Genomic DNA, 22,315 nt, shown 5'->3' on the forward strand with positions numbered 1-22,315 from the left:
TGATGAGGAGGATATGGTAGTACTTTACTGTTCTTGAAACTGTCCTGTTAAATTGGAAATTTTAAAATAAATTTTAATAATTCACTGAGATACCTTTTTAAAAGCCATACATTTATAATATAAAATGGTTTGACAATTGCCATTTTGGCAAGGGGTTGGAAAAACAAATAGTCAAATAGATTTCTGGATGGGAAGTTATGTTAGTACTTATGTTAGTTATGGAGGGGTGTTTGTCACTATCAAATTTTATAATGCATATATCCTTTGACACAGTAACTCCACTTTAAGAAATTGATTCTACAGATATATACACCAATAAATATAGGATAATCTTCAAGTCACATGAACTGCAAATAATCAAATGCAGAATTGTGTAAAATATGCAACCATTTCTGTCAAAAGGAAACATGCATACCTATTTACCTATAATTACTGATAATATCTAAGAGAATAGAAGAAGCTGGGAGGCTAGGTGAAAGGGTAGATGAGATTTTGTCCATCATTCTAAAAGTAAAAGGAATGTACATGCAGAAGAGGTGAAGAATTAAGGCTATTTTTGGAATCAGTCTTAGATTCCACCTCTTCATAGGAGGAAACACCATTTCCCTATTCCTTGAATCTGAACTCTGGCCAATTAAAAGTGGTAGAACTGACAGTGTGTCAGTCAGTTTTATGCGTAGGTATTAGACCTCTACGATAGCCATGAAAATGTGCCCAAGGAATAGACTTGGAAGATAAAATGGAGTAGAACCAGTAATCCCAGATGAGACCATTCTAGACTAGCCAACAGCCAACTACCACCAGAGTAAATCCAGCCAAGACCAAACAATCGGCCCAACTAAACCCAGCAGAACTATCTAGCACAGTGGTCCCCAACCCCCGGGCCACGGACCAGGGCCATTTGGTACCGGTCCGCAGAGAAAGAATAAATAATTTACATTATTTCCGTTTATTTATATTTAAGTCTGAACGATGTTTTATTTTTAAAAAATGACCAGATTTCCTCCATTACATCTGTCTAAGACTCACTCTTGATGCTTGTCTTGGTCACTTGATACATTTATCTGTCCCGCTCTAAAGGCCAGTCCGTGAAAATATTTTCTGACATTAAACCGGTCTGTGGCCCAAAAAAGGTTGGGGACCACTGATCTAGCAGATCCATAGCCTTGTCAGAACAATAAATAGTTGCTTTAAGCCACTAAGTTGGGAGTTGTTTTTAAAGCAGCATTAGTGTGGCAATACATAATATACTGCTCACAAAAATTAGGAGATATGTTATCACTTCATATTCATTTTGAAATATCCCCTAATTTTTGTGAGCAGTATATATATTCAGCATGACCCCCTTCTTATTGAGTCCTATGTATCTCTTGTTGTGTAACAGTACCTAACTCTTGCTATAAACTTAGAAGTCTTAAAGTATATTCAAATCTCCCTTGTTTTGTTGACAACTGGACTCAATCAATTGTTTCATATGGAACTTTGAATGTAACTGCAACCACTAATGAAAGTGTCAAAATTCTCAAGTGTCTTTGTCTGTTGATGTTGCCTGCTCCAGATTCACTGATGGTGGCATTGCTGGCTGCATAAAGTCCTTGCATTGATGGCTGCATCTTCAGTTGATTCTTGGGGCAAATTTTTTAAATTTTAAATTTTATTTTTTTAATTATAGCTTACATTCAATATTATTTTGTATTACTTTCAGGTGTGTGGCAGTGGTTAAACAATCACATACTTTACAAAGTGGTTCCCTTGATATTTCAAGTACCCACCTAGAACCATTCATAGCTATTATATTATTGATTATGTTGCCTATGTAGAACTTTACATCCTTGTGACTATTTTGTAACAACCAATTTGTACTTCTTAATCCCTTCACCTTTCACCACGTCCCCCAACACCCCTCCCCTGTCAACCATCGGCTTGTTCTCTGTATTTTGAGTCTGTTTCTGTTTGTTCATTTTTTGTTGTTTAGAGTCCACCTATAATTGAAATTATATGGTATTTTTCTTTCTCTGACTCTGGCTTATTTCACTTGGCATAGTATGTGGAGAGTTTCCTAAGTTCTGCCTTTATTTAAACATTTTTCTGAGCCCAATTCTCCTGCTCCATGAGCTGCCCAATATCCTCCATTAAGTTTATTTTTTGTTTACAGGGGCCAGTGGGCCGTTTTGTTTTTAAGTTGAATGTCATTTATTTAGACAATCTTTGAAATTGATTAGCCATGGATCTGCTGGTATGGACAGTTCAAACTGTCACACTGGTGAAGTTACAATCAAAAAAGGTAGGGCAAAACTTTAGGAGTGAGGATGGTTTTAATGTGCCTCTACAGTACACTATTTGCTTTTGAAACATAAGCAAAAAGATTAGCTCAGTCTATGTCGATTACTATTATATAGTACAATAAAAACAGAGATTATTAACTGTGCCTCTTTGTATTGGAAATTAATTATACCAAGACTCAAGTACAGGCAACCTTTTATATTAGTAATGACCAGGATTCAAGCTTTGAACTCTATTCTTAACCCATTACTTAGGTTTATGGTTTACAAATTTTGACTGCTCTCACACTATGCTAAAAAGAAATACAGAATTACAAGTATTAGCAGTGTGCCTACATGCCTTTTATTGTCCCTGAAAACATGTCTCAGATATGGATCTCAAATAAATCAAGGAATCTTGAATAAGAAAAAAATTGGATAACTCCCAATTTTCCCATCTCTTGGCTGCCAGTTGTCTCCCAATCAGTTTGAGGCTCCACAGAACTGGGTCCCTGGAAAAGCTTCAGCTGGCATCTATTCAATCTGTAAATCTCTCAAATCTCTCATGTCTCATTCCAGAGTTTAGGCCCCTATCACTCATCTAGACAATTACAGCAACTTGAGACAGGGCTCGAGGCAGAGAGACCAAGTTTATAATAGGGAATAGGCCTTCTGTGATTTGGTTCCTACTTACTTTCCACTCAACTCCTGCCAATCTCAGGCTAAAAAATAGACATTTGCCTAATCATACCAGTTATTTTCAAAACACTGAGCACTTGCACATGCTGTTCCCTATAGTGCCCTCCCACTTGATAAATGTCTACTCATTCTTCACCTTTCAACTCCAGTATCACCCACTATGTAAATCTCCAAGTTGAGTTGACTGTTCACTTTCTGCTGTGGCCCTGTTATCTATTTAACCCTATCTCTCAGGGATCCCCAAACTTTTTACACAGGGGGCCAGTTCACTGTCCTTCAGACCGTTGGAGGGCCGGACTATTTAAAAAAACTATGAACAAATCCCTATGCACACTGCACATATCTTATTTTAAAGTAAAAAAACAAAACGGGAACAAATACAATAGTTAAAATAAAGAACAAGTAAATTTAAATCAACAAACTGACCAGTATTTCAATGGGAACTATGGGCCTGCTTTTGGCTAATGAGATGGTCAATGTCTGGTTCCATATTTGTCACTGCTAGCCGTAACAAGTGATGTGACGTGCTTCTGGAGCCGTGATGCGTGCATCCTGCGTCACCGGAAGTAGTACTGTACATGAGCGACACCGCCACATACAGTGCTCCTCTCACTGACAACCAATGAAAGAGGTGCCCCTTCTGGAAGTGCGGCGTGGGGGCCAGATAAATGGCCTCAGGGGGCCACATGCAGCCCACGGGCCATAGTTTGGGGTCCCCTGCTATCTCTAATATAGAGCATTGATTTACTTGTTGTCCCTCCCATTGTTTAGAGTTCTTTTACATCCCCAGGTCGTAGGGTATTATACTAGAGTATGCAAATTATATTTATGACAGTAGCCTTGGCAGAATAGAAAAAAGAAAAAAAAATGGAATCTGAAGTTCCATGGGCTCAATTCTCTATTCTAGAAATAAAGTATAAATGTTCAACCTGTCAACAAAAATGTCCCTGACATTTAAGTACCATACTTAGAAAGAGAATGACAAGAGGAAAATACATGGCACTTCTGTTTAGACTTTCAAACATTATTCTCAAGAAGTCTATCAATCACATTAATAAAGAAAGCGTCCTTTATTCCTTGTAAGGGTAGACACTGAAAGGCGGCAGGGCTTCATGAAGAGTTCATGATGACTGGCGTCAGCAATGGCTTGAATCTGGCCTTAGATAAATTTCTTGCCATCTGGATCTCAGTTCCTTGAATGAAAAGGATTGCAATGCACTGCTAGTAAAATTCCTTTTTAAAATTATTTTTATTGAGGCAACATTAGTAAATAGCATATAACTTTCAATTGTACATTATAATTTGTTAGCTGTATACTATGTAGCATGCTCACCGCCAAAAGTCTAATTTCCATCTTTACCATATATTTGACCTCTTTTACCCATTTTGCCCTCTCCCACTCTTCTCTTCCCCTCTGATAACTATCATTCTGTTGTCTGTATTTATGAGAGTATTTTTTTTGCTAGTTCATTTGTTATTTTCTAAAACTATTCCACATGAGGTCATATCGTTTTTGTCCTTTTTTATTTGATTTATTTTCCTTAGCACAATACCCTCAAGATCCATCCATGTTGTAGTAAATGGAAATATTTTTTTATTTTTTATGGCTTAAGAGTATTTCAGTTGTGTGTGTGTATGTGTATGTACACATATGTGTGTGTATATTTAGATATGAATGCCACATCTTTATTCCTCTGTCAGTGGTCACTTTGGTTGTTTCCATATCTTTGCTATTGCAAATAATGCTGCAATTAATATAAGGGTACATATATCTTTCTGAATTAATGTTTTCATATTCTTTTAGTAAATGCCTAAAATGCCTAGAAATAGAATTGCCTGACCATGTATTATTTCTATTTTTGATTTTTTGAGGACTCTCCATACTGTTTTCCCAGTGGTTGTACCAATTTACAATTCCCACCAATAGCTAATAAAGGTTTTCTTTTTTCTGCATCCTCTCCAACACTTATTGTTTCTTCACTTTTTGATAAGAACCAGTCTGAAAGATGTGAGATGATATTTCACTGTGGTGGTCTTTATTTGCATTTTCCTAATAATTAGTGATGTTGAGCATTTTTTCATATACCCATTAGCCATCTCTGTGTCTTCCATGGAAAAACGTCTATTCAGATCCTGTGCCCATTTTTTTAAATTGGATTATTATTTTTATTTTTATTTTTTTGCTATTGAGTTGTATGAGTTTCTTATGTATTTTGGATATTATCCCTTTATGGGAAGTATCACTTACAAATATCTTCTTCCATTTGGTTGGCTGTCTTTTTGTTTTGTTGAGGGCTTTCTTTGCTGTACAGAAACTTTTTGGTTTGATGTAGTCCTATTTGTTTATTTTTGTTTTTGTTTTCCTTGCCTTTAGATTCAAATTCACAAGAGCACATCTTACAGGGTATTATTCTTTCTGCCACAGTAGGGAAAGACTTGAGGTGGCCATGCAGATGTGGCAGGTGTGAAAGTAAAGCAGGGAGAGAATTGGGCAGGGAGAGCCTCCACAGCTATGTAGATCTGACTAAGTTTCAGCCAACCCAATAGGAAGCTACAGATAAAAGACTGTTGTTAGTAGGATCACACATTTGGGTAGAAATGGGTCTTAGTTATAATCACTATGCTCAGTCACCATCTGGAAGCTGCCCAGAAAAACCATGCCTTTGTTCAAAGCTGAGGTGGATGCTGAAGGACCAACATCTGGAGGCTATCTACCTCTGTACTCCCAATAGCTGAGTAGGAAGTTCTTTCTTAAAGGGAGATCTAAGCAGAATACTTTCATGCCCATACTTATCTTTGACGACTGTACAAGCTAAAGGGTAGACAAGGATAGGAGAGAAAACAGTCAGAAAGACCATCTAGATTTGTTACTTCTAGCATTGGACAAGTTATTCAGCATAGATACCAAAAAGGGGCTATTGCAGTAGTGGGATTCAGCCAGTTTACACCAGTTCGGCAGAACTGATACTAATTTTTTGTTGAGTTCAGCAAACTTGTTGTTAAAATGGCACTTGTAATCAGGGTTCTCACCAAAGTGGGCGCCTGGGCAGCCGCTCAATGTAGAAATCACAAATTTATATTTCTTACTCTTTTTTAACATTCATCTGTACAATAGCATATTCTAAGCACCCGTAATAATGTTCATTCTGTCCATAGATGAAAAAAATTGCAAGTGAGGATGCCAATCAAGAAGCAATATGGAAATATCTTAAATAACAGTTTTATTGTTTTTTTGTCAAGTATTATTTAATATTTTTTCATTAATATTTTAAAACTCTTATAATCTAGTTTTGTGTACCTCTTTTACTGTTCTTATTTAAGTATCAAATGCATGAAATAATAAACTACCTTTTGGTATATCATTTTTTATACTTAAAAAGGTCATTGGGGCAGAGAACCAGTTGTTAAATTATCTGAATCCCACCACTGGCCATTATTGCTATTCTAATTACCTACCCTATAGAAATACTGGCACAGAAAGCAATGCTGTAGTGGTAAGTTTGTTCGTTGCATTATTTTTCATTGCCAAAAAGCTTAACAAGACTATATGTCTATCAATAAAGAGAAGATTAAATAAATTATGGTTCATTTATATTATAGAATACTGGGTATATGTTATGAAATGAGCAGATCTTTATTTAAGAATGACCATGATGGCCCTGGCTGGTTGGCTCAGCAGTAGAGCGTCGGCCTGGCAGGGGACCCGGGTTCAATTCCCGGCCAGGGCACATAGGAGAAGCACCCATTTGCTTCTCCACCCCCCCCCCCTCCTTCCTCTCTGTCTCTCTCTTCCCCTCCCACAGCCAAGGCTCCATTGGAGCAAAGATGGCCCGGGCTCTGGGGATGGCTCCTTGGCCTCTGCCCCAGGCGCTAGAGTGGCTCTGGTCGTGACAGAGCGACGCCCCGGAGGGGCAGAGCATCGCCCCCTGGTGGGCAGAGCATCGCCCCCTGGTGGGCGTGCCGGGTGGATCCCGGTCGGGTGCATGTGGGAGTCTGACTGTCTCTCCCCATTTCCAGCTTCAGAGAAATACAAAAAAAAAAAAAAAAAAAAGATTGCAGAATGTAAATTTGTGATTTCTACATTGGGGGGCTGATTACAAGTGCCATTTTAACAACGTTTGCTGAATTAAAAAAAGATAGGTACTGGTTCTGCTGAACTGGTGCAAACTGGCTGAACCCCACCGTTGCCTTTATGTTCCTCTGTATTTGCTAAACCTTCTGAAGCATGACCTTAAGGTGACTTTGACAATGAACACCTGTTAAGTGGGATAAGAAAGACTGACTTTGGCCTGACCTGCAGTGGCGCAGTGGGTAAAAGTATCGACCTGGAACACTGAGGTCGCTGGTTCGAAACCCTAGGCTTGCCTGGTCAAGGCACATATGGGAGTTGATGCTTTCTGCTCCTCCCTCCTTCTCTCTCTCTCTCTCTCTCTCTTTCTCTCTCTAAAACATAAATAATCTAAAAACAAAAATTTTTTTAAAAGGCTGACTTTCAACCTCAAGGGAGAAATATACATACAAAGCTTTCCTACAGAGAAGATATTGCTCTTCTAATTTTGAACTTTTAATATAAAGAAATAAACACTTATTCTAATTTGTCACAAGTATTCACATTCTAAAGTGTGTGTTCAGCTAAGACTGTAACATGTTGCATGTATAACAACTCAACTCCAGTTATTGGAGAAATAGAGAAATGTAATACGCCTGGTTGTAATCTTGGCATAGTTCTTTATTTTCTAATGAGATGGCGACTTATCAGAATTGCAGATGAATTTTGAGGTGTATTCCTTGATCAATCATCCCTGAGAAATTCCAAGTATTACCACACGATGGCAGAAGAGGATAAATCATAGGACAGCCAACACTGAAAACAGACCTATAAGATTCTATGTCATTCTCTCCCCTTGAGTGGCTAAAACTATTACTGTTGTGAAAAAAGTTTTTTGTCTTGGAAGTTATATCGAATACTTAATGATATAGTCAGTCAGGTTTTAACCAGAGAAACAGAATCAGTAGGAGATATATACTAAGATATTGATTGTAAGGAATTAGGGTGCACAATTGTGGGGGCTGGTAAGGCAAATCCACAGTCTGTCCGGCAGGATGTTAGGAAGGGTAGGCTGGAACTCTGGGGCATGGCTAAGACTTGTCCTCTGGTAGACTTTCATCTTCAGCAAAGCCTCAGCTCAGCTTTTAAATCCTTTCAACTGGATCAGGCCCCTAAGTTATTTTAAATAATCTCTCTTACTTAAAAATAAGCAATTATGGACTTTAATTACATCTACAAAAACACCTTTACAGAAACACCTAGGTCCTAGGTTAATGTTTGATTGAGGCTGTAGCCTGGGCAAGTTGATACTTACCCACAGAGGATCAAAGCTCGGACATACCGCAATGGCTAGGAAAAGCAGGGACTACCAACAGCAGCCGTGCCGCCAGAGCAACTCCAGTTCTTGACTTGTCTGCAAACAATCCCAGCTGATTTTACCACTGAAGAAACTCAAGGCCAGTAGCCATTGCAGAATCCCTCTAAATTTCACCCTCTTTAGCCCCACAGATATTTTCATTTGCTGATGCTAGCCATCTGAGTCCCTCCATGCTCCTCCTGCTCCCCAGCCAGGACCCATACTAGCAGCAATCCAAAGTCTCTGTGATCGTGCAAGTATAAAACCACCACCACCTAAGTTTCTCCTTGCCCTCACTGGAGCTCAGAGCCACACACACAGCTTGCTCAGGCTTCTGCAGTTGTGTGAGTACAAGAAAGCAACCTAGGCCCCCCACACTGACTGCCACTGTAACCACCACGCCTGCACTCAGGGCTAGCCCCTCAACCCTAGCTGTGCACCTAAATTGCCACCAGCCTGAAACCAGTCATCAACTTCCACTGCTGTTGGCCCTGGCCGGTGCGCTCAGCGGTGCCACATCAACCTGGTGTGTGGAAGTCCCAGGTTCAATTCCCAGTCAGGGCACATAGAGCGACCATTTGCTTCTCCACTTCCTCCTCCCCTCCCCTTTCTCTCTCTCTCTATCTCTCTTCTTCTCCCACAGCCATGCCTCAACTAATTTGAGCATATTGACCCCAGGCACTAAGGATGGCTCTGTGGAGTCTCCACCTCAGGTGCTAAAAAATGACAGCTTGATTGCAAGCATGGCCCCAGATGGGCAGAGCATCAGCCCCACATGGGGGTTGGCAGGTGGATCCCAGTTGGGGCACATGCAGGAGTCTGTTTCTCTATCTCCCCTCCTCTCACTTAAAAAAGAAGAAAAATAATAAGCAAGAGAGAGAATCAGTAAGCTAGAAGACAGGTCAATTAAAATTATCAAACCAGAGGAGCAAAAAGAAAAAAAGAATAAAAAGGAATAAAGAAAGCCGGTGAGGCCCTGACTGGTTGGCTCAGCGGTAGAGAGTTGGCCCAGCGGGTGGAAGTCCCAGGTTTGATTCCAGGCCAGGGCACACAGGAGAAGCACCCATCTGCTTCTCCACCCTTTCCCCTCTCCTCCTCCTCCTTTCTCTCTATCTCTCTCTTCTCCTCCCGCAACCAAGGCTCCATTGGAGCAAAGTTAGCCTGGACGCTGAGGATGGCTCCATGGCCTCCACCTCAGGTGCTAGAATGGCTCTGGTTGCAATGGAGCAACAGCCCAGAAGGGCAGAGCATCCCCCCCAGTGGGCATGCTCAGTGGATCCTGGTCGAGCACATGCAGGAGTCTGTCTCTCTGCCTCCCCACTTCTTACTTCAGAAAAATACCAAAAAAAAAAAAAACCCAAAAAAACAAAAGAAAGCTTATGAGACTTATAGGAACTACAAAACAAATAATATACATGTCATTAGAGTTCCAGAGAGACAGGGTAGAAAGCTTGTTAAATAATGGCTGAGGCTTCTCTAACCTGGAAGAGTTTTGGACATCCAAGTTCATGAAGCTAATAAATGATGCCAGAACTTCAACCCAAAATGACTTCTCCAAGATACATAATAAAATTGTATCAAACGAAATATTTTCATTTATTTTTTTAAAGATTGTTTTACTGATTGATTTTATAAAGAGGAGAGAGAGAAGGGGGTAGGAACAGGAAGCATCAACTCACAGCAGTTGCTTCTAGTTTGTGCCTTGACCAGGCAAGCCCAGAGTTTCAAACTGGCAAATTCAGCATTGCAGATTAACACTCTATCCATTGCACTACCACAGATCAGGCATTACTACAAAGAATTTTTAAGCAGCAAGATGAAAAGAATGAGAGAACATTTATAAGATGACCAGTAGATTTCTCACCAGAAATTTTGCAGGCCAGGAGAGAATAGGATGACATATTCCAAGTGCTGAAAAAAACAGCCAACCAATAGTACTCTACCCAGCAGAGCTATCTTTTAGAAATGAAGCCAAATAAAGCTTTCCCTAACAAATAAAAGGTGAGGGAGTTCATCCCCAGTATACCTGCCTTATTTTTTTTAAGTGAGAGTAGGGGAGATACAGAGACTCCTGAATGTGCCCTGACTGAGATCCACCCAGCAACCCCCATCTGGGGCTGATGCTCTGCCTATTTGGGGTGCTCACAACTGAGCTATTTTTAGCACCTGAGGCAAAGGCTTGACAGAGCCATCCTCAGCACCCGGGGCCAATGTGCTCAAATCAATCAAGCCATGGCTGCCAGAAGGAAAGTGGGGAGAGAAGCAGGGGAGAGAAGCTGATGGTTGCCTCTACTGTGTGCCCTGACCAAGAATTGAATGTGGAACTTCCACATGCTGGGTTGACACTCTACCACTGAGCCAAATGGCCAGGGCCTATACCTGCCTTTTAAGAAATATTGGAGCCTGACCAGTCAGTGGCACAGTGGATAGAGCATCAGACTGGGATGCAGAGGACCCAGGTTTGAAACCCTGAGGTCACCGGCTTGAACACAGGCACACCAGCTTGAGGGCCAAGTTGCTGGCTTGAGCATAGACATGATCCCATGGCTGCTAGCTTGAGCCCAAAGGTCACTGGCTTGAAAAAGGGGTCTCTCACTCTGCTGCAGCCCCCCAGTCAAGGCACATATGAGAAAGCAATCAATGAACAACTAAGGTGCTGCAACAAAGAAATGATGCTTCTCATCTCCCTTTCTGTCTGTCTGTCCCTATCTGTCCTTCTCTCTGTTTCTCTCACACAAAAAAGAAAAAGAAAAAATATCACAGTTGTCCAAGCTGAAACAAAAGGATGTAAACTAGTAACATGAAAACATATGAAAATATGTTCCACTGGTAAAGGATTAAGAATACCCAAATACTGTAACTTGGTGATATGTAAACTACTTAACTCTAATATAGAGGTTAAAAAACAAAAGTACTAAAGATAGTTATAGCTTCAACAATTTGTAAATGAATATACACTATAAAAAGATGTAATGATGACAACAGCATAAGGGGGGAGTAAAAGGATAGATTTTTTTTGTATGTGATCAAGTTAAATTGTTATTACCTGGCCTGTGGTGGCGCAGTGGATAGAGCATTGACCTGAAATGCTGAGGTCACCGGTTCAAGGCACATACAACAAGCAATCAATGGACAACTAAACTGAAGCACCTATGAGTTGATACTTCTCACTGCCCCCCTCCTCTCTGTAAAATCAATAAATAAAATCTTTACAAATAATTGTTATCAGCATAAATAGATCATCTATATAATGATGCTTTATGTAAACCCTGGGAGCCCACAAAGCAAAAATCTACAATAGTTTCACAAAAGATAAAGAGAAGGGAATCAAAACATTCAACTATCAAAAAAATTGGGGCCACCTGGAAATGCTGAAGTCGCCGGTTCGAAACCCTGGGCTTGCCTGGTCAAGGCACATATGGGAGTTGATGCTTCTGGCTCCTCCCCCCCTTCTCTCTCTCTGTCTCTCCCTCTCCTCTCTCTAAAAAAAAAAATTAAATTAAATTTTAAAAAATTTAAAAAAAAAATTGGGGCCCTGGCTGGTTGGCACAGTGGTAGAGCATCGGCCTGGTGTGCAGGAGTCCCAGGTTCGATTCCCGGCCAGGGCATACAGGAGAAGCGCCCATCAGCTTCTCCACCCCTCCCTCTCTCCTTCTTCTCTGTCTCTTCCCCTCCCGCAGCCAAGGCTCCATTGGAGCAAAGTTGGCCTGGGCACTGAGGATGGCTCTATAGCCTCTGCCTCAGGCACTAGAATGGCTCTGGTTGCAACAGAGCAACGCCCCAAATGGGCAGAGCATCGCCCCTTGGTGGGCATGTCAGGTGGATCCTGGTCAGGCACATGCGGGATCTGACTGCCTCCCCGTTTCCAACTTCAGAAAAATACAAAAAAAAAAAAAAATTGGCCCTGGCCACTTAGCTCAGTCAGTTAAGAGTATCATCCCAAGCCTGACCAGGCAGTGGCACAGTAGATAGAGTGTCAGACTGGGATGCGGAGGACCCAGGTTCAAGACCCCAAGGTAGCCAGCTTGATTGCGAGCTCATCTGGTTTGAGCAAAGCTCACCAGCTTGGACCCAAGGTCGCTGGCTCAAGCAAGGGGTCACTTGCTCTGCTGTAGCCCCATAGTCAAGGCACATATGAGAAAGCAATCAATGAATTAAGGTGTTGCAATGAAAAACTAGTGGTTGATGCTTCTCATCTCTCTCCCTTCCTGACTGTCTGTCCCTATCTATCCCTCTCTCTGACTCTCTCTCTGTCTCTGTAAAAAAAAAAAAAAAAAAAAAAGGTATCATCCCAAGGTTGCGGGTTTGATCATCCCTGGCCAGTGCACACACAGGAAGCAACCAGTGAATGCACAACTGAGTGGAACAACAAATGAGTTCTTCCCTTCCTCCTCCCCTCTTTCTCCCTTTCTCTCTTTTCCTCTCTAAAAATCCATCAATAAATAAAACCCTGGCCAGATAGCTCGGTTGGCTGGAGCGTCATCCTGGTATGGAGGTTGCCTGTTCGATTCCCTGGACAGGGCACAAGCAGGAGCAGCTCCATGTTCCTGTCTTTCTCTCCCTGCCTCTCCCAAAACACTTTTTAAAATTAAATTAAAATGATCAATTCACAAAGGAAGACAGCATGAAAAGAGAAAAAGAAAAGAACTGTAATACAGCCAGAAAACAATAAGATAGCATTAATTATTTTTTACCTGTAAATAATTACTCTAAATGTTAATGGGCTGAATTCTCCAATCAAAAGTCAAAGAACTGCTAGATGGATTTAAAAACAAGACTCAGCTATACACTATCCACAGGAGACTTCAGCTTTAAGGACACACAAAGGCTCAAAGTGAAGGGATGGCAGAACATTCCATGCAAGTAGAAACCAAAGGAGAGCGGAGGCAGCTATACTCATCAGACAAAATGTTTTGACTTTATGCCAAAAACAGTAATAAAATGACATGTTTTTTGTAAAATGTTGCCATCTTTTGATGCGTTTGGAAAGAGAATAATTAAGTTGAAGTTAATAGAAGTATCAGAAGTACCAAATAATTTTGGCTCTATCATGTTTGTCTATACTCAAATAGGTTATGTTTTATAAGATAAAGCAGTAGATGTATATTAACTTATAAATGAGTAGAGGAATTAAATAGACAATTTTCTTCCCCAAAAGATATCCAAATGGCCATACTGGTATATGAAAAGAAGCTGAACATTACTAATCATAGAAATGCAAATCAAAACCACAATGACAGGTCACTTCAAACCTGTTAGAATGGCTGTCTTCAGTAAGGCCAGAGCTAATGCAGCAGCAAGGACTTGAGAAAAGGGAACTGTTGGTTCCCATGCACTGTTGGTGGAAATGTTGACTGGTACATCACTATGGAAAACATTATGGAGATGCCTCAAAAAGTTAAAAACAGAACTACCATGTGACCCAGCAATCCCATTTCTGGGTTGAAAACAGGATTTTGAAGAGGTGTCTACATTCCCATATTTATTACAGCATTATTCAGAATAACCAAGACATGGAAACAACCTATATGTCCATCAATGAATGAATGGATAAAAATGTGAGATACACACACACAAGCAAACATACACATACACACTACAGTGTATTATTCACCATGAAAAAGGAAATTCTGTCATTTTTACCAACATGGATAAAACTTGAGGGTATTATGTTAAGTGAAAGAAGTCAGACAGAGAAAGACAAATGCCATATGACTTCATTTATATGTGGAATCTTCAAAAGCTGAACTCATAGAAACAGAGAGTGGAATGTGGTTACCAGGGAATGAGGGAGATGGGAAGATTTTGGTCAAAAGGTACAAATTTCTAGTTATGAGATGAATAAGTTCAGAGGCTATAATGTATACATGATGATTACATTTAGTACTGCATTATATACTTGAAGGTTAAAATAGTAAGTCTTTAATATTCTCATTACATACACAAAAATATTAGTTATTTAACATGATGGTGATGTAAGCTAATTTATAGCGGTAATCCTTTTGCAACATATACATATATCAAATCAGCATGTTGTATACCTTAGGTCAGGTTTGAGATAAGGATAGGGAAGAAGATGAGGTGTAAGATCTAGCCTCTGGTAGTGGGGTATTAAACATGTTCAGCCTTTTCTTCCTTCCTCTGGCTCAAGATCCTCAAGTGGAGAGTCAAGAGAAGGAGTTGGAGTTGAAGAAAAGAAGTCTTTCTGCTCAATTGGACCCATGTTTACAATCCTTTGCAAGTATTTCTGCTGCCTTTCCTTGGAGCCACATTACTAAGCTCATTGGAATGGCTTGTGGTACAGCTACCTGTCACAGATCATCTGACTCCAGAGCTACCTACACCAAATTCCTAGCCACATTCTTGCTCCCTGTCATACCCTGTTCTTTCTCTGGAGTCAATCTATTCCATCCAGCAAGATCCATGTGATTCTGCATGGGCCAGGCTAGTGAATTAAATAGAGCCATGATGGGGACCACCAACCATACATCACTTAGATCCTTAAGTGTGGCACTTATTTTCACCATTAGAAGGGTTTGTGGCATCTTCTATTTGGCGTATAGATAAAATCTATATGTGGAGAAGGCCAAGAACCTCATGTAGGGGTTGCTCCAAATGCCAAGTGTCAATTCCAGTATATTTGGGGACTAGGGACATGATCACTGGGCTGGGCCAGGAGCAAATTGGACCCCTAATAAGCTGAGCTTTGGCCAGGACTATATTCATATAGTTCTAATATGTCCCTACTCTATCGGGGGAGCCATGATGACACTCCGGATCTCCGATGTCAATGGAGCTTAGCCAAACTAATAAGAACTATTTCTCTGATACTTTTCAAACATGCTATGTATTGTATCAGCTAATGCATTTTCCTCATCCAGTATACACCTCAAGTTCACCACTAAAAGACCATCTAATAACTGAATCACTACATTATGGCTGCATTGTCGATGCTCCATCCACCACTAATAACAAGGTCCTCATGGCCAGCTGAACAGTGAGTAAGACAGCCTAAATTGAACACCATATTGTCACCTGCTTTCTTGGACCACTCCTGACATCAACTGTCTCGGGTGCACAGGATCTTTATTAGGAATGAACACTATGGAAGGGTGGGATAAGCACTAGAGTTAGAGAGAAAATTCAACCTGCAATAGAGACATGAGAAAACCTCAGCAAGTTCCATAGAGAGCTCTGGAGGATCTACAACTCAGAGTCATCCTACAGTAGACCCAAAGGGCTGGGCCTTTACATTTCCAGTACAATCAATTGTTAGGTGTGGAAGGGTTATACCTTTGAGTGATGCCTCTCTGAAGCTGGAGGAAATTTTGAAAGAGCAGACAGTTATAGATGACGCACTGACAGCACCCCCAGGAGCTGGGACACATCATTCTTTAAAGGGGAATCTGGGCATCCTATTAAAGATAAAGAAGTCGGCCCTGGCCGGTTGGCTCAGTGGTAGAGCATCGGCCTGGCGTGCAGAAGTCTCAGGTTCGATTCCTGGCCAGGGCACACAGGAGAAGCGCCCATCTGCTTCTCCACCCCTCCCCCTCTCCTTCCTCTCTGTCTCTCTCTTCTCCTCCTGCAGCGAGGCTCCATTGGAGCAAGATGGCCCAGGCGCTGGGGATGGCTCCTTGACCTCTACCCCAGGCGCTGGAGTGGCTCTGGTCACAACAGTGCGACGTCCCGGAGGGGCAGAGCATCGCCCCCTGGTGGGCAGAGTGTGGCCCCCTGGTGGGCATGCCGGGTGGATCCCGGTCGGGCGCATGCGGGAGTCTGTCTGACTGTCTCTCCCCGTTTCCAGCTTCAGAAAAATACAAAAAAAAAAAAAAAAAAAAAAAAAGATAAAGAAGTAATCCGAACAGGGTACCATATAAATATGAAAAAAGATTGCCAAAGTACTTCTGGTATTTCCACCTTATTTACTGTATGCTGAGTACCAAGGAAATTGTCAAAGTTTCAGATTTGAGTAAGCTACAGTGGAGTTAACATATCCGACCAGGGAATCCAAAATGCAATTACTTTCCCCAGGAAGGCCTGAAAGATACACCCTTCACTGAAGAAACAAGAATGATGCTAGCAAGGGGAGCTTTGAAAGCTTTAATAAGGTCAGTGTTGGCTGTTCTGTGTAAGCCCAGGCTAATGACAGAAGGGAGCCCTGCTGTGGAACTGGGCTTTCTGTCATCAGGGGGTAAGAGGGCTCTAGAATAGCATCAGCAATAGGTCAGCATTTAACTGGCAGAAGCAAAATGGATATAATTACTATGCATAACTGCAATGGCAGCTGGGCCTTGAGCCACAGAATCTCTAGCTAATATATCACTGTGTTTCTAAAGATGAAATAGATAGGCAGCCAATGAGAGCATTGTTGGGCTATGTAATCAAAATATATATATAGTCAGAGGTCTACCCTACAGGCAAAAGCTACTTTCTGCAGTTACTATATGTTTGTTCATTTCATATTTTTAGTTTGCCTCTTAAGTCCATTAGTATATGTTAAACCAAATACTGTAATTAAATTATGTTCAAATAACTGGTATAATTTCTGTTTTCTTAACTGGGCCCCTAAAAATATTGAATACAATATAGTATCACATTATAGTTTTTAATTGAGATTCTTTGCCACAGGCTCTAATATTCCTGATTATAAAGAGAAACAAGGCTTCCATTACACAATGAGAATTTATCTCTCCTTTTCTGAGGAAAGAGAGAATAGTTTTAGGTTCCCATTTTGTTAGGTAAAAACAAGTTATCATAGCTGTTGGGAATGTTATGTGTATATAGACTGTGAGTAGTTGTTAAGAAGTTAAAGGGCAAGGTTACTGTAGAAACAAGAAGGCAGTGGTAGTTGACATAGTACCTGCTTCTGGCCTCTGGATCAGTGCTATCATGGTACAACTTCGAAAATTGTCCAGTGCTAGCCCCCTGGTTTTAAGCTCCTTGGGGCCCTCCTAAGCACTTTGTAAAGACCTAATTTCTTGTATTACAGTCCTGCTTGAATTACCTGGAACGTTTGATGTTTACTGCATTAAATCTTGTCTGAAACTAAACCTAGGGAGATTGATTTACAGGATGGTTGGTAAACTAACACATCCTGGCACAGAAAGGTATGCCTGATTAGACTTCTTATGTATTTATACAGAGAAATACCAAGAAAAGGAGGCAGTTAAAGATCTGAAAGATCATGTGGGAGAAGTATCTATAGCAGGGGTTGGCAAATTAACACCGTTGGACCAAATTCAAAATATCCCTTGTTTAAGTTTTATTGGAATATAGCCACACCCATTAGCTTATGTGTTGTCTACAACAAGGTTGAGTAGTTGAAACAAAGACTGCATGGCCTGCAGAGCCTGAAGTATGAACACCCTGGCCCTTTCAGAGAAGGTTAACAACCTTTGGGTCAGAGAGTCATGATAGATCCTCAGTTTCTCCTCATAGTTCTTAAGGCTATTCCACTTTTCACACACTAAGTCCATAATTTGAAGTTACTTGGGTAAGTCTGTACCTTACAACATAAAGAGACCAAAAGTAAGAGATTTTGAAAGCATAAAAAAATCATGAAACCATGAATTATGAAAGCAAGATAAAAAGCAAGTTACTCTCATTAGACAAAAAGAACTGAATCACTCACCTAGCTGCAGTAGCCTCCCCACGAAAACAGAGAGTGAAATCAAGCTTGGATCAGCCATGTCCCATCAGTCTGCCGGACCAATCTCCAAGCTCCCAAAGAGCTCCGCCCAGGTTAGGGACCCCTTGTATTTATTCACTATGCATTTAGACACCAAGTTTTTATTTATCTGCCATCAACATTTAAACATTAAAGTAGGCAAATATAGAGATGTTTTTACTGCCAATTAGAACTTCTGATCAACACTAGAGAGCCAGTGTTCTTACATCTATCCAAGTAATATCATTTCAATAAAAAGCAAAGAAACTTGATATTTGAATTTGCTTGTCAAATTCAAAGCTATGCAGGAAAACAAGTACATTTAGCCATTTTGAAATACTAAAAATATAGTTCACAAAGTCCCATTTCCACCTTTTCCAGTCCCCAGAAGTTCTAAAACCTGTAAGTTGGAAACCACTGTCCAAAGTTCAAGGACATCTATTACAGACATTCTACTTTCTAACCAAACCTCTGATGTCACCACAAACACCAGGTTGAAGGTATCCTGTCCTGATAGTTTCCTAAATTACCATCACTAAACTTACCTAGAGCCAAGAAACACCTACAGAACTCCCCTTTCACAAGGCACAATGGTTTTAAATTCCAGCACTCCTTTTTGTACCATTCTCCTTTCATTTCCATAAGAAACATTTCCCTTTCCAATGTCACACGAGTTTTTTATATGATACTATTAATACATGTGCCACTTTCTCGTGTTAGTACTTAAATTACAGTATATTTCCTATTTTGTTTTGGACATCATACTTCTCAGAGTTCAGACATGTTTCCATCAGGATTTAGAATTTTATCTTACTTGCAAGCTAATAAGCTAGGCTGTTAGTGTTTCATGAATGCTGGCAGGAGACAAATACTCCAGGAGACAACAGTTTTTATTAGTCATAGCATAACAAGCAACGTAAGCATGTTGGTGCCAGGTCCCCACACCTCCCTAAGTCCCATGGGAAAGATGTGGCAGCGCCTAGGTGGATGTTACAGGAAGTAGGTTTGCATTACAATAAAGGAACACAACTTGCAGCACCCACCATTTCATAGCAAGCAGTAAATAAACCTACTTCTTCCCTAGAGGGAGACAGAACGTCATCCCTCAGAGTTGCTCGCTGAAAACATAACCCTGAGAATTGGCCCAGGTCAAGAATGCCTTGCACTCTTAGTATACCCAGAAAGTACATGTAGGAACAAAACTGAATACCTCTCAGGGCTCATTGCATATTGCTTCTCCCAACATTGTGCTTCCAGTCAATCTATCTGGCATATATAATTCAAAGTCTAGGTAGGAAATTCATTCTTAACGCAACAAACTAGGAAGAGATAACAAATACCTTTTGGTTGAATCATGCAACATCAGGGTTTCCTGACCTTTAGGTGCTGAAGTTTAAGTAACCAGAGATGCATATTGATAAGGAAATAATTGACAGAAATAGAAAGGAAATTCTAGAGGATGCTGTCCTCTAGACATCTGTTTGGAAAACAAATTGAAGGAAGCCAGCCGGATCAGTAAGAATGCAACCTTAGACAGCACAGTCCCTCACCCCACCCCACCCCCACCACACACACATTGGCATCCCTTGCCACTTCCTCCTACGCTGCCACCAGCTCCATACTCCTCAGCCATAGAAGCCTCCAATATATTGGTTTACCTTTCTGGCTGCTTACCCATGGCAACCATATACAAGCTTCTATTAAACACAGCTGACATGGTCATTAGTAGATGATTGGATAAAGGAGATGCGGTACATATATAAATGAAAAAATGAAATCTTACATTCTCAACAACATGGATGAAACTTGAGGGTATTATGCAAGGTGAAATAAGTCAGACAGAAAAAGACAAACACCATACGATTTCACTTACATGTAGACTCTGAAAAACTAAATAAATGACAAACAAAACAAACACTCATAGAGAACAAACGGATGATTACCAGATGGGAGGGAGTTGGAGGGCTGAGGAAAAATGTTAAGGGATTGAGGAGTACAAATTGGCAGTTATAGAATAGTCACAGAGCTGTAAAGTGCGGCATAGGGAATATAGTCAATAATATTATAATAACTATGCATGGTGCCAGGTTGGTACTAGACTTTCAATCACTTTGTAAATTATATAAATGTGTAACCACTATTCTATACACCTAAATGTAATACAATGTTGAATGTCAACTGTAATTGAAAACATTTTTTATTATTTTTTAAAAAATAAATAAAAGCAATGGAGGTTGTATCTGGCCAGGACTGGCGTGGAGCAGAGGAATGAGAACTCTCGACATGCATGTCTGTAAGTATCTGTGCCACACACCCCAGGACTGAGTCTCAGGGTTCAAGCATGAACCCCTCATTCCATGAGCACCAAAACTATGTGGCCTTGCCCAGTCCTCACAATCTTGTGGTTTTCCACACACACACATGCAGTTATGATAGCTTATCCTACACCAAAGAATATGCTCAACAGACAAGTCATGTGTGGCTGGAGTGTGGGTGAGGATTCAAAGAAAAGTCAAAGCTCACTACACACCAGAGGAATTACTCAGAAGAGAAGCACTATGTGTACACAGTGGATGAGACGTTACCCAGAAGTTCCACCTCAGAAATAGGAAGGCATGAGCAAGATCGGGCCACCAGAAACTACTCTTCTACCCCATCACAGTGGAGTAGTCACATATGCAAGTTCTGCCCCCTTAAATTCCCTGTGTGTGTGAAGTTGGCAGATTTTACTAAATAGTCAAAATTTCCCACTGTAATCCAATAGGATTCAGTAATTATAGAAAGCTTTCCTTAAAAATTAAATGATTGCATAATGAGTTTTTTGTCCCATATCAATCCTTCCCACTATTTGTTGGCTTTTCGTTTCAATAAACTTTGTTTCTGTTCAAAGCTCTAATTGTAAAATATATATATATATATATATATATATATATATATATATATATATATATATTTTTTTTTTTTTTTTTTTTTTTTACTTGTTGAATTAAAATGATAGTTTTATACTCTATTCTGAGCCAGCAGCAGTTAAAATTTCTTAAGCCACCTTCGGTTGTTCCGAGTGAACTGAAAGACCGTTTTCTTTCTCTAGTGTGTGCTGACTTGATCAGAGGTGCAAAGGAAAAGAATCTCAAAGTGAAAGGACCCGTTCGGATGCCTACCAAGACTCTGAGAATCACTACAAGAAAAACTCCCTGCGGGGAGGGTTCTAAGACTTGGGATCGGTTTCAGATGAGGATCCACAAACGTCTCATTGACCTGCACAGCCCTTCTGAGATTGTTAAACAGATTACTTCCATCAGTATTGAGCTGGGAGTTGAGGTTGAAGTCACCATTGCAGATGCTTAAATCAGCCTTTTTAAAAAATTGATTATCAGTTGTTAAATATATATATATATTTTTTAAGTATGGCATATTTTAAGTATGGCAGGAGTTATGCTTTCACTTAAGAGACAGTTCCCCCATTGTAACAATGAGCGAAAACCAAATAATCTACAAGATCATAACTCTTCCGGAACCCCAAGAGCTGAGATAACAAAATATAAGGTAACCTGCATTCCAGGGAATGACAGTCCCTTCTCTATGTCCTCTCTCCTTGAATGGTTTCGCCTTTGTCAGAGCACAGAATGAAGAGGGGCCCACGGGCTGTGGGTTGCCAGTCCCTCCTCCAGCCAGAGTGATGAGGAAGAGGGACAGTACATACAAATCACTAATATCAGGACTGAGAGGTGACATCACTCCAGATTCCACAGAAGGTAGAAAAGAAATATTATGGGAAATGTTATGCCAATAATTTAACAACTTATATGAACTCGACAAATTTTTTTGATAGGTACAACCTAGCAAAGCACACTCAAGAAATGGGTAACCTGAAGAACCCTTTACCTATTGAACAAATAGGATGTAGTTACAATCTACCACAGGGAAGCTCTAGGCCCAAAAGGACTCACTGAGGAATTGTAGTCAATTCTACACAAAGACTCCCAGAGCACTGAAGAGGAGGGAATGCTCCACAACTCATTCTATGAGGCCAGCATTACTCTCATACTGAAGAGGAGGGAATACTCCACAACTCATTCTGTGAGGCCAGCATGACTCTCATACTGAAGAGGAGGGAATACTCCACAACTCATTCTGTGAGGCCAGCATTACTCTCATACTGCAGAGGAGGGAATACTCCACAACTCATTCTGTGAGGCCAGCATTACTCTCATGCCAAAAGCAATCAAAGATATCACAAAATGAAACAAGCCTGTCTCCTTTAGGATCAGAGATGCAAAAGT

General features: G+C 40.5%; 1 non-coding gene across 1 annotated transcript; it reads left to right on the forward strand.

The window, feature by feature from the left end:
- Nucleotides 1–21,011: 21,011 nt before the first annotated feature.
- On the forward strand, nt 21,012–21,048 carry LOC136307307 (small nucleolar RNA U54). The gene has a single exon (XR_010725960.1). It is a non-coding gene; the product is annotated as a small nucleolar RNA U54 (small nucleolar RNA).
- The last annotated feature ends 1,267 nt before the right edge of the window (nt 21,049–22,315 follow it).

The sequence above is a fragment of the Saccopteryx bilineata genome, chromosome 5 (genome assembly GCF_036850765.1).
Source record: "Saccopteryx bilineata isolate mSacBil1 chromosome 5, mSacBil1_pri_phased_curated, whole genome shotgun sequence".
Lineage (NCBI taxonomy): Eukaryota > Metazoa > Chordata > Mammalia > Chiroptera > Emballonuridae > Saccopteryx > Saccopteryx bilineata.